This window comes from Phalacrocorax aristotelis, chromosome Z (genome assembly GCF_949628215.1).
Source record: "Phalacrocorax aristotelis chromosome Z, bGulAri2.1, whole genome shotgun sequence".
Classification (NCBI taxonomy): domain Eukaryota; kingdom Metazoa; phylum Chordata; class Aves; order Suliformes; family Phalacrocoracidae; genus Phalacrocorax; species Phalacrocorax aristotelis.
The window spans coordinates 57,465,141-57,478,840 of record NC_134311.1 but is presented as its reverse complement, the minus strand read 5'-3'; positions in this window follow the sequence as shown (position 1 = coordinate 57,478,840).

The following is a 13,700-nucleotide window of genomic DNA, read 5'->3' as shown; positions in this document are numbered from 1 at the left end:
TGGCACAAAGCCATCATGAGGGTTAGTACCAGGACGGAGTAGCATTTTAAAATGTTCTGAACATAAGTGACTCAGTAGTCAGCTTTCCAGTCCTAAAGGGCTGTCTGTTTCAAATTAAATTGAGTTATAGCAGGGCCCCTAGTCCACATCAGAGAATAAGAGCATGCAAAATTGAATTGCCAAAATGGAGCCAGTTTGTGTTTCTGCTTATGAACATGCAGACAAATCAGCAACTCAGAAATCACCAGCTATCAGTTTATTGGCAATTCATGTAGCTTAAAAATAGCCATGGAAATTTGTCCCCCGACCACTAACCTCCATTAAAATCAGCTAACCATGATTGCAGTAACAACAGAGAGCCCAAGTGGTAAATTCCTAATGCAGCTGTTAAGCTGGGGCCAGAAATGGAGTGAAAGGCAAAGGGTAGAGGGCTCAGAAGGAGGCTTGCATACATTGCTAGCCCCAAACATTTAGACTTCGTGAGTCAGAATCATGAGGTTGACTTGAAAATTCTTATAAATTAAATGTCTTTGTCTTACAGATTTTAAGCCTTTAGTTTGTAGTTTTTGCATACACCACCAACAAATGTTTCGTTAATGAATTTGGGAGCCTCTCTCATTATGCACCCAGGTAGGCTTTGGGGGAAAAAAATAAACACCAAAAGCTGAAAACATGGCCTGATCTAAATGGGGAATAGGTGTCAAATCAAACTAGGAAAGATCCTGCCACTGACTGACATGGAGGAGGGGCAAAATCAGTATAAACCTTTCCTCCACTCCAGTAAGTGTATGCCCGGACGTGCAGTGGCTCTGTGAGAGATGGCATCAGGCCATGGTGTAGCCAAGGGGGCACAGAGATCAGGGTGAGGTTCTGCCAGCTCTCACCCCAGAGTTGCAAGCCATAGTGGGGTAAAGCAGAGGCAACTCAACTGGCTGCATATAGTTCAGGTAAGATCAACAGCACAGACATGCTTATGTGGTGCATCCCTGGTTTTAACAGGACTCTGACCTGTCCGAGCCCCTGTATTGAGATTGAGACCTTGACCTGGCGCACAGGGCACTGCTTTATGCTGTATGGAGGTACTGGAAGGTGGGTGCACATCGGCCTGGAGGGCCTGAATCACAATAGCTAAACATGCACTTGCTTGTGTATTTTGTTTGACTGTGGCTTTGGATCGCCTTTTTCAGTGTTATGTTCAGTGAAAAGAACCAGCAGGTTTCCTCTGCTCCTCTGCTGTAGGTCCTCAGGCAGAGCTGCCAGCCTTGCTGCAGGGAAAGGGAGAGGAGGGAGAAGAAAAAAGTCTCATGTATTAACTATAGTTTAGCCTGCTTAGGGAATTCAGACTGTAATACGACTCCTGTCTAGGGCATCACTGCTTTTACAGATAAAGTATTGGCTTGAACGGGGAGATGGTCATCCACTGAAGAGGAAAAGGCAAGCTGATTTAAGATCCTCTAGATGACCCTGTTCTAGAGATGTTACTATTTTTCTAAATAAATGGCATGGCATTTCCATAGCCTCTGGACAAATACCTACTGAATTGACCCCTTTGAAGGGCTGAGTCTTCTGTATTTCAGAGTATTCCAGTGCACTTTTCCAGATGGACTATAAATACAAAGAGAGCCCAGCCCAAGCCTTCTATCATAGACTTGAGCTTCAACCATTGCAGTGGGGGAAATTGGACAAGGCGTCACACCAAGCAAGAAAAAAAACCCAAACTCTGAATCTTGAGGCCCTTACTGAGTGGTGTACTTAATACTTTCAGTGTACCTATGCATAAAATTTTTTCCAATCTTTGAAGTCCCTTTTGGGGGACTATTGGTCTTCTGGAAGTTACACTGATGATGCGATGAGAGATTTCAGGGCCATTTGTAATTTACCTTGGGGTATATTATTCTCTTGGTGCAAACACATGTAATTCCTATTAATACTATATGAGCAGTGTGTTCACACAAAGAAGCAATATACCCCCTAGTGACTAGATCAGAAAGGGTCTATTCAGCAGACTGAAGTTTGTCCATTCAGTGTGGCAAATCACTTTTTCATGGCTGCAAGGTACTCTTTGCATGTTGCTCAGGGACATTTCTTCCCAGGATGCTGCCGAGTATACTGAGGGTCCAGCCCCAGGTGAAGAATGACCCAGGTAGGTGCAGAAGGAAGTGTTCATGTTCTTTGCACTCTCCCACAGCACACTATGTTACACTACACAGTCTGAATGCAGTGCCTTTACACCAGCTAATCAACAGTGCTTTAGGATTAAGCTAATATTTTCAAGCTGTGGAAGTAAAAATTGATCTTCCCCCATTTCAGACACCATCACTGAAGTTGCTGCCCATCAAGCACCCGCTGCCCTTCACTGTGCTGGCAGCAGTGACACTTAGTGGCACACTATCTTGGCCATACGCACCCAAGAAGAAACTCTGGTCAACCCAAATTAGAGCTACATTACCACCACAGTAAAGCTCAGACCAGCTAGATGGCAATGAGACAGCAGGCCCAATGTCTTCACACACCACAAACCTCTGACTTACTTATGGACAAGTGGGGAGAAAGGAGAAAAATTACATGTGTGTAACATAAGCGTGCACACCCATGTGCACACCCAGCCGCACCACCAGCTAACCATCTCTTCTGACTGTTTCAACTTCCCAGCCCAGCAATGCCTTCTCCCAGCCTCTCTCTATCTCTTATTTACTTTGCAGTTTATCTCCACATACATCTTCAAAATTCTTCTGTGGTCCTTTCTAAATAAAGCCAGTGGAGGAAAATCCCCTGTTCCCTGGAGGCAACGATCTGAATTTATTCCTTGCCAAGCCATTAGTCCCAGGGAGCAGCAAGAACATTCCAGTCCACAGGGCTTCATATGCCAAAATATTCTGGGCTCATCATTGGGTTTGATCTGTAAGAAATGCAAAGGACTGGAATCCTCCTGCTTTAACAGAGCAGGTGGGAGCTTAATCTTTTACAGTAATGTCTTGCATGAAAAGAAGTTCTTGGCTACTGGCTAGAAGCTTTGTTGTTCACAGCTAGTCCAGAGGTATTTTAGCAACCAGAATTTGGTGCCCGGAGGAGGCAGGTAGTTTAGACATTTGTGAATGCAGGTGTCAAACTGCAGCACAGTAATGGCACAGAGGAAATCAAATGTGGGGACACTACCATGGACCGGGCTTTCTGGACACTAGGATTAGCAGCTGCCTCAGACAGCTGAGCCACATGAAGATGGAAAATAATGCAGAGTTTGCCAGCTCTGCCGACTACCCATATGACCGCTGGTCAGGAAGCCATGGCCATCAGGGGCAGAAAGCAGTTCTCCATCACCTTCACAGCCTACTCCAGGCATCTCATGTTCATCACACACAGGACACAGGGCATCAGAAGGGCAGAGAAGAACTCTGCACCTGTGAGGCATAGGTGTAGCATCCCATGGCAGTCCGTCTAGCCTGTCCTCTGCCAGATCCACTGCTTCAGAAGCAGCCAGGTCATTGAGCACAGTGGTAAAACTGCTAAGCATTTGTGGTTCGTTTTCTCTCAAGAGTCTAGGCAGATTGTACTGAGGTAGGTCTCAAAGGTGACAGAAGACCTCCTCAGGAAGGTCTACTGAACAAGATAGTGGCCTCAACTACTTTCAGCTGTGTAACCCTACAGCATCTGAAGAGGCATCTGTGGGCATAGCAAGGCCAGGAGAAGGGTCAGCTGCTGCTCTCCATCTTTTCCCCACTCACTGCAGAGGACGTAAGGAGAGGCGCTCTAGCTGACAGAAATAGTTGCCGCAATATTGTGGTGGGTCCTACTGGGAAAAGACTTTTTCTCCCCTAAGCACAAAGAAATTACAAATGGTTTGTGGCTCAGGATGCCTTTTTTAGTTGCCATCTTTGAAGTGTTATTTTTTTGGAAGCGATGTCCATCTCATCATCGACAGAATATTTTTTTAAACAGGAATGGAAAAAGTAGATCCAGGGCCTCACATCCTCTTTACTCCAAATGCCCTCAAATTGTCACTCTCCACATGTGCTGCCTTGCATTTTGTGGCCCATATATTCCAGGGGGGTTTTCAGAGTCATATGGCAGGCACTATAAAACCCTGAATGAGCTTTCCTGGAAACCTGGTCCCTTACCTGAGCATCTCAAATGGCAGCAAAGCACTCCTGAATATTCAGCCCCAATATAGGGGATGAAAGAGAAAGGAGAAGTAAGGATCAGCTCCCCAAACTCATTACCTGTAACGAGCAGCCTGAAGACGCTAATCCTAACCCAAAATCTGTGTGCTATTTTGGGCTACCAGAATTTGATCTTTTGCATGGTCTGTCTTCTTTGATCTGTCTGCAAGGGATTTAAAATGGCTTGCCATTGGCAGATCCTAATCTTCCAAGTACTGGTGGCAATCACTTACCTCACAGGAGGGGGATTCTCAGTCACATTTGGGATCCCTTGAGGCAGGCACAAAACAATGTCATATGATGCTGACAATCAGATCATCTTGGGTATTGCCAGCCACATCCCCTGCAGTTGCCAAAATCCCATCTGGAGGCTTTCATTTGAAACAATGCCCTGCTTTGCTATAATCTGTCCCGAAGTGGGATTTCCCAGTGTTTTGCCTGTTCAGCAGACTGGCTTATCTCAACCAGTCTGATTATCAGACAGCACAGTTTACAATAATAACGAGACAGCAGTTAACCCAATTTGACATGTCTTTAGGCAGTCACAAGCAAGCTTCTCCAGGACAGGAAAGGCTTTTGAACAAGTTACCCTTGTTTGGTGAGGATGAAATAGGGTTGCAGCTCCTTTGTTGAAGACTGAATGCTCTATCGAGGGGGTGGGATTCATAAAACACACTGAGTCACGAAAGGGGCAAAGATTCCTTTTCAAGTGGAAAAAACAACTCATGATACTAACAGTGACTTTTTCCCCCCTCTTTTTTTTTCTTTTAATTTTTCTTTTTTTTTTTTCCAGCAGAGCTAACTGCACAGTGCGCTGCACAGATGAAACAGTGCAAGATTCCATGGAAGGGATAAACAGGAAGATCTTTAACTCTGGGAATGGGCTGCTCCATTGGAGGTGAAAAGTTAAATGCACTCTGCAGCAACTGTTCAACTTGTAAAGATTAATATTAATGCTTCAGTAAGATACTTTCAGGAGTATTATGGAGAGTGATTAATGCCCACTCTTCTCTAGCCGTCATTACCTCTTCCACCCACCCTCAAAAAACTTGACCATCTGCATTACTTCCTTTTATTTTTATTACTTTAAGATTGCTATTGCTATACTGCTTTGATTCCAGTTCCTGACCAGAAAGAGCACAGCTCTTTCTCACATGCCCACATTCAGACAGACTTGCCAGTTGTGCAGTAATGGATCAGCGTGAGCAGAGCAGAGAGGACTGAAGTCAGGACGTGCTGCGCAATTAAAGTATCTATCTACTAAAGACAAAAGCAAGCTTCACAGGCTTGTGTTTCCTTCATGTACTCGCATTAGAACATGTGGTAGCAATCATGCTCACAAAATGGGGAGCTTTGTGGCTGCTTGTTACTTAAAAACAAGTGGGGGGGGTACTTCTTTCCTTAGGGAAAGTCTTCTGTCTGATTTGGGCAGCAAGAGGTATGCACACCAGCAACAGGTACAGTCTCAGTGGTTCCCATAGACCATTTCACAATGGCTTTGATTCAGAGTGTCTTATTCCTTGGTCTAAAAGGACATTTTGCTTAGGAAACTTCCTAAAGAGTGTCACATGTAGGACCAAACCCAGCAGAGTTTCCTGCTACTCTGAGACTGCTTGGTAGTTTCAGAGGGCTGCAGAAAGGCTTTGGTGGCCCATCCAGGAGAGAGCTGTACCCCGGTTGAAGACTTGGGCACTAGAGTAGCAGACAGGGTTCTGGAAGGAAGGACATAAGCATGTGATGCTACCCCAAAAATGCAGCTTTCCAGTTATTTTGTGGGATGTCAATAGCAGAGAGAGTCCTTTGGGAAAACACCAATTTAAAGCACATTTTCTCCAGTTTTCAGTGGGTAAATTGTATTTGGTTTATAACCAATGTCTTGAACACTTCCCAAAAGAAAGCAGATCTGAATGTCACCACAAAGAATCAACAACCCTTCCTGTGGTGGGAACCGAGCAGACATCTTACTGGCCACCTGCAGGAGACCTAGGCCATGTCCACACATCTTTGTTTGCTCCTCTGAGCCACTGCCTTGCTCTGTGCAGGCTGGAGGAAACCCTCAGCTACGTCTTCATAGAACCCTTCTATGCCAATGAGGTGGTGTTTAGCAGAGGGCAGGTGCCATCTCGTTACCTTTAGCGGGGCTGAAAGCCTGCTGGGCCAGACTATGTTCATGTATATAGGCAGCCCTATCAGGCTTTGAAGTAAAAAAATTAGCACAAACTTTACTCACCTTCCTGAGGCATATGGCATTTTTTATACATATAACATTGGAAAAGAGGCTCTTGTCCCAGTCAGAATTAACTTTACATGTGTATAATAATCATAGAATCATAGAATCGTTAAGTTTGGAAAAGACCCTTAAGATCATCAAGTCCAGCCACTAACCTATCACTGCCAAATCCACCACTGAACCGTATCCTCAAGCACCACATCTACCCTTCTTTTAAATACCTCCAGGGATGGAGACTCCACCACCTCCCTGGGCAGCCTGTTCCAATGTTGACAACCCTTTCGGTGAAGAAGTTTTTCCTAATATCCAACCTAAAAAATGTAGTCCTTTGCTTTCTATATCAATACAAAATTACTGGGCCATGTATTCAATTTACTTAGATCCATTCAATCCCACTGGTATCAATGGCAATGTATGGGTATGAATCAGCTGCACAGTACTGGGTAATAATCTCAGTATATTCAGATTTAAAGTCTTATTTTTCATGCTGTTATTATTTCAGTCTGGAAAGGACTTTGGTAGCTATTACTGGAGGATTTCATGCTTTATCTAGTTATAATGTTTTAGGACATTAAAATAAAAACCCCAACCTTACAACAGTCTGAACAAAATATTCATTATCCTATTGACAAATCTACTAAATACAATGTGTTGTTCTGTCCTCGGTCCAGCCAGGACATCTGTTTTCTTGGCTTTACAGTACTTAGCACAATGAATCATTTGCCTCCAGTCATTCGCAGTGCCGGCATGTTATGCTGCCTAAATCTTAGGAAAATTCCACTCGGTCTCCTCCAGATAATCCAACCATGCTATATTCCTTGCTCCCACAGCAACAGCAGTAGGGTCTGCTTACCTCTCTCTCAACATAAAATCCCCAAAATCTGTAGTTTACAAAGGCTCCTTTCTTGCCTGCACAAATTGCCCTTTCCAAGACACATGGCAGCCTGTTCTGGAATGCCTTCATGGGGCTTTTTTGGTCCTTATAGCTATGCCTGTATTAATAAATAAAAAAATAAATAAACTTAAGAAACAAAATGGGTAGTTCTCTGGTCCTCATAGCACAGCTTACAAATGCCCTTCTCTGCAAAACACACTGGTCTAATTCAAACCCTCTTTTGGGAACAGCTGTAATCAAGGCTACACCTTGGGGCATGCCCTGGGATTGTCCTCACTGGAGAAGGTGCACATTTAAGGGGTATCAGTAGGTGGGGGGCCACTGCCTGAGTCTTTCTGGGTTTTCTAGTCCCTGTAGAGTAATATCTGATGGGACATAGCCGGTGCATGTGCTAGCACACTCTGCTGCCTGTAGGCAGGCTGGCTGGCTGAGGGTGTTGCCATCATGGGAGACAGTCTGCACTGGGAGTAGGTGGGAGAGCCTGGCCAAAATGTGTCTGTATCTGTAGCTTGCTTTCTGCTGATTACTAACTCTTATAAAAGATATCTTTGCTTACATTATCCAAAGCTCTTCTATGGAATGTCAGTGAGCAATGGGATAGTGACCTATGGGTCTGGAAAATGCCTTTTTGCAGGCTTTGTGGAAGCCAGGAATGGGACTGGGGCTCCAGGTGCTGAGAACAGCAATGCCATAGGGCCAGAGCAGGAAATCCTCCTGGCATGGGGAACTGACTTGCCTCCCTATGGGGCTTCCCAGAAGTTTTCAGTTCATGTGTAAATCATGGAGAGGGAGAAAGCAAAGGTAACAGGGATACCTGGGCCTGGGGCAGTCATCTTCTGGTGGGGATGGCACAGGGGCTTGCAATTATTTAGGTACAGTCCCAGCCCAGGCTCTACCCTGAGGAAAGGCTTTCTTTCCCTTTGCACCTTCCCCTGTGGGTCTGGGAAAAGGCCAAGACTGCCCCAGCTGAGGGACACCTACTCCAAGCCCCTGCCCAGGAGTCCCCTGCCATCCATAAGCAAGGGAGGCAAGAGCATGCAGCAAAGGCTAAGTCTGGAGCCCAAAGCCAGCTATGTGCATATCAACCCCAGCAAGATAAATGTCTTACTAGGTGTCCCTGCCCCAAATTTGCATCTCAAGCTACTGCCAGCTACTCCAGCTAGAACACTACTGTAGTTTGTTTTGCAAGTTGTCTTAGAAAAACACCAGACCAGGAGACATGCATTTCAGAGAGAGCACAGCAGGAAAGAGGCAATGCCCTGCCAGGACAGCGGTCGCTGTGGCCCCCAAGCTGGGACTTGTCAGGAGGAGCCCATCCCAAAACAGCTGTAGAACCTCAGTGAGCTCCTCTCCCACAAGCCACAGAGGCAATAACTTAGGCTTTCTGTAGCAGAGATTTCTGGAGATCTTAACTATAAGCTCCTGGGGAGTTCCTGGCTGTATGTTAGGCTGATCACAGGGCAAGATGCTATTTATAATCTATAGTACTAAGCACTAGCATAGAACAAGGGTAAATGTTACAGCACTGCTCAAGCAGCCTTCCTGTATCAGCTAGCCTTGGGCTGGTCTAGTAAAACCAGCCTTTGGGCCTCCAGCATGTATCTGAGGATGAGAAAATAAGGAGGGAATCTCAGGAACAAGAGCTCTTTGACAGGGTTGCTGCCACTTTCTGACTCTAGCTGCATTTTCTTCCTCATACATGCCAGGAACTTAAAATTCTAGCTCATAAGACAGAAAATGTGAAGTACCTGATGACAAAGAAAACAGTAAATCTAACAGTTCTGAGGATTTTCATGAGATGTTTGGGGAGTTTAATTCATTAAGTGATAGAAACAGTTCAGTGTCTAGAATGGTATGAAAGCTTGGAGTACCACCAACCAGAAACTGGAGTAGAAAATGCACTGAACTGTTTCACAGTCCCACTCAAAAATAGTCTGAAATTCAAGCAGAAGTTCTTTTTTTGCTTTAAAAAATCCAGTCCTTCCACCACTAAAAACCAAACTGGGACACTTCAGGTAACTTGTGCTTTAAACAGGTAAGTGGCAATAATTTGTCTACGGTCAGTTACTCAGTGACCATTCCATTTTGATCTATTGATTATAGGATTAAAATCTTTATATTAGAGGAGAGATAAGAAAGAGCAAGCTGCGTCCCAGGGGACAAATTCTGCTCTTCTCAACCTGCATAGCTGAAGGATAGACGAGTCTGACTGAAGGGACATATGACATTTTAAGAACTATCCCAGGTCCCCTGACAGTTGGGAAAGCATCTTTGGCTCCCAAGCAGTTGCATAAGTACTGTGCATTGCGTGAGGGAGGTGCTCCATTATTTATTAAATAGCCAAATAAACAGTCGCATAAATTCACTGTGAACAGTCAGAGAAAAAAAATTGAGATTTTTGCCTTTGGGCAGAGAAGCCCTTCCACACGTACCTCTGGTTTGTCAGGGTTTTTTTTTTGTCTTTTCCAAAATATCCTTGCATATTTAAGCCATGATGGGACTTGCTGAATTCATCTATGGCAAGGCATTCATTCGTCCCTTCTCCCAATTAAAGTTCATAGAAAACACATGTCAGTCTTGCTATTAAACAGGAAAGCTATTCCAAATGCACTAATAATTCCTTGCTTGGTCAGTTCACTTCCTTCAAGTAAACTATGCTCAGTGCTCAGCCACTGCCCTGCCCTGGGCTGTGGACATCAGGGAGATAGTCTGATGTACTGTTTCCCATTTAAACTAAGAATTTTTAGTCACTGCCCAGTTTTCCAAAGGCTATATTTCTAGGGAGTTTTATGTAGGAGTAAAGGCTTGGAAAAACCCTTCTGTCCTGCAGAATATGGTCCCTCTCCACCAAATGCAATGGCACTATACAAGTTCTTTCAGAAACCAAGGGGCAATGAGGACTCTCCCTCTATATTCTTGCTGACAGGGTATTCCAGACTAGCAAAACCTGGAAGCTGGAAATTAAGGGGTAAAAAAGAAGGGAAAAAAAATACTGTAGCATAGCACTGTTACTGCTTAAAGCAACCTAATGTTCCCAGCCATCTTCCCTGGGTCACCATTTTTAGTTCTTCCAGTTCAGTAGGGTATTGCGAAGCAGTTAGCCTAAATGCTTAACCTCAATTCTGGGTGCTGCAGATTGCTTCTATGAGGAGGAGAAACTGATGTTTTAGACAAGACTTTCTCTAGCACAGTCTGATTTTTTTTACAAAGCACTGACAAACGTCCTGCTTTCCCCGGTGCCATGAGGCTGCTCACCCTTCGAACCCTCTTGCTGGCCAAAACTGCTCAAAAATCTTACTGCTTCTGGGCCTTTTCCTTCACCGGGTACCCCCTCAATTCTATGTGTCAGATCAATTGTCATTTAACTTGGGGGAAGTGATTGAGCTCTTCTCTCATTTAATCCTTAGATATGGTATCTACCATCTTCAGAATGAAGACACAGCGAGTATATTCTTGCTCACAAATATAAGACATACTGAAAGATTTGTCCCTTTTTCAGTATACATATGTTAAATCTCATAAACTCCAGCTATCCATACCTCCCTGTGATTCCCTCAGTTGAAATATTTCACCACAAATAGTGCCAGACCCTGGGATCTTCTCTTTTCCTGTTGCTTACCCAGATATTAATTGGCAAAGGACCTTCCCCTTTGTCCTGTGGTCAGTTATTCGCTTCCACATATCCTTCACTGGGAGCCTTATCAAAAGCTTGCTGAGAAGCTAAGCAAATGACGATGCTTTTGAATGTCTTTTCTAGCAAACCCTAACAGTTTTCTGCTTCATAGAAAAAGCGTTGGTTTGGTAGTGTACATTCAGCTGCTCAAAGCATAATCCAAGTGAGATTTTGGTGGTTTCTCTGTAGATACATTATCCTGGCCCTGCAGGACTGGCCATCATACCCCACTGCCACAGATACACCCCACTGCCCTGTCCTCAGAAGAAAGCTGCACACCTGATTCTCATTTATAAGAACATGGCCTGACGGAGTGCTGCAAGAATAAAGGGATTTTAAAATAATTTACACCCATTCTGGAGTCCTGTTACAGAGACAAAGTTGGACCAGTTAATATCAGAATTTGTATTTCTTACTTTCAGTGTATCATCTATTTCATTTATTTTAGGGTTGCTGAATGATTAATGTCTTGCCCCAGCAGAAGCCTCCAGAGGAGATCTGGAGGATCTACCACCCACTGCATTTTTCAAGTAGTTCTCTGATACATCAGCTGGTATCAGTCATCTGATCTCCTGTAAAACAGGCCTGAAAGATGACTTCCCATACCATCTTCCTCAGTTCACCATGATACAGCTCCCTTCTCCTTTTGCTACACTTCTTAAATGGTCTTCTTGGCAGGGATGACACACACTGACTCTTGCTCCTGAGAGACTGAAGTAATTTGTAGCTATTATTTACCCTAATATCTCTGGCTGTCTAACACCCATATCATTTAACCTTTCCATTTCATCTTTATGTCTTATGTGGCAATGTGTGCTCCATTCCAAGTTACTTCTTGTGCTGGGATGGGTGTTTGTTTTTACACATGAAGGAGATTTGGGGAAGAAGAGGGAGGTTCAGTGTTTAATAAAACCTTGGATTGCTGCTTGATCATGCAAATTTTGCATATTTTTTTTTTTTCCCCACTGCACAGATTATACAGGGCAGCTGTGAGAGAAAAGAAAGTGAAGGATGATGCCACTATATCTCTCTGGTTTTCATGAGAAAAGTGGAGATCCAGTTTGAGGAGGAAGATGAAAGAGGCTGAGCTCTGGAGGAAAAGGAGACATAAAACCACATAACTGGTGTGCCCACACACCACATGCTCTCATCCTCCCCATGGGAAAGGAAAGCAAAGCAGAGAAGTACCTAACTGAGGATGTGCTTGTGCTTCTCACATTCCCAACACAGAGCGAGATGCTGCTGGACTGCCAGCCATAGGACAGGGGGACATTGCAGAGACAAAAGCATTGTATAAATTAGGGTAATTCAAAGCCCACAAATCATTGGGAGAAGCAAAGGAATTAACCCTGATTATTAGCAGAGACTAGAGACCAAATGTCAAAGCCAAGGGCATACAGCCCCATTCAGGGCTGGAGATTTTTCAGCTGACTGTAAAAGCAAAGAAAATATAGTGCAATCCTAGGCCTCCAGATGGAGAATGGGGTTAATCCACTAGAAAAAAGGTATATAAGTATCCAAAATCAGGAAAAGGAGAAAGCAGATTTATCCTACCCAATCAGAATAGAGAATAAAAGGTACAGAATTAAAATCTGAAGCCTCATACGGCCTATTTTGGATGTATGGTATATGGAGCAATTTTGTTGCTGGCTTCCACCAGATTTAATACTCTAATCATTCAGTGAAACGAGAGCTGTTTCAAAGGAACTGCAGCTCTCTTGTCCAGTCTACTAGAGTATCCTGTTATAAGGTGGCAGCTGCATCGCTAACTGCTACTGATCCTGTCCACCAGTGCAGAGGCCATATTCTGCTGGAGATTTCTGTTTCTGGCAGCGACCCCATGTTTATGCCTCCTCTTCCTGTGGCCTCCTCGCTGCATGCAGGTTGTAACGCCAGGCAATGTGTCAGCAGCACAAGAAACAGGCTGGTTGGTGTCCACGGAAAGAGTGAAAATGGACACTGCAGTTTTTAGACCACGGGTTGCTGTTATCTTAGCTTGCACAACAGCTTCAGGGAGAAATTGAGAGCAAATCAAAGATGGCTTATTTTTTCCTTAAACTCAAGAAACAGGCAAGTGGGCCAGTTTCTTAATAGCTTGGCTGTGCACACCCTCACATGAGCCCTTCCACAGACAAACACAAACACAGTTTTATGTGTGGTGTAATGGATGCCTCTGCCAGTGAACTGAGAGTGAAAATTAATCTGATTTGATGGCAAAATTAAAAGTATATTAGGAACAAAACTGAATAGAGAGAAGAAATCAGGCCATTGTCATAAAATGTTGGCCTGTGCTATTACTTGTACAGAAGATCACCAAAATGAAAGCAAATTGTTCCAGAAAATAGTTTTGGTGATTTAGTATATAGTATTCTTCCAAGTCAATACTGAAATCCTGCTCCAGCAGATGATTAGGAAAACCTATTCTGTTCGAGGCTCTGTAGAAGAAAGTGCTCTTTAAAAAGTCCCATGGAACCTTACACAAGAGTAGGAGATATTAATCAAGGTGTCCAGACCAAAATCTGTATCTTGGCTATTATATTCAAAAGATGTTTAGAGATCCCTGCAGTTTGTCATCTTTATTTTCTTTCCTGAATTATTGGGTGCTGCTCCATTCAGCACTTTCCTGGATTTTACGCTGCAAGTGGCTACATTCATTAATGAAAGAAAGCAAATTAAAGCATGCCTTCCCAATACTCAGGAGTGACTTATGCAAGTTACTTTTATTCCACAAGACTGTGGACACTT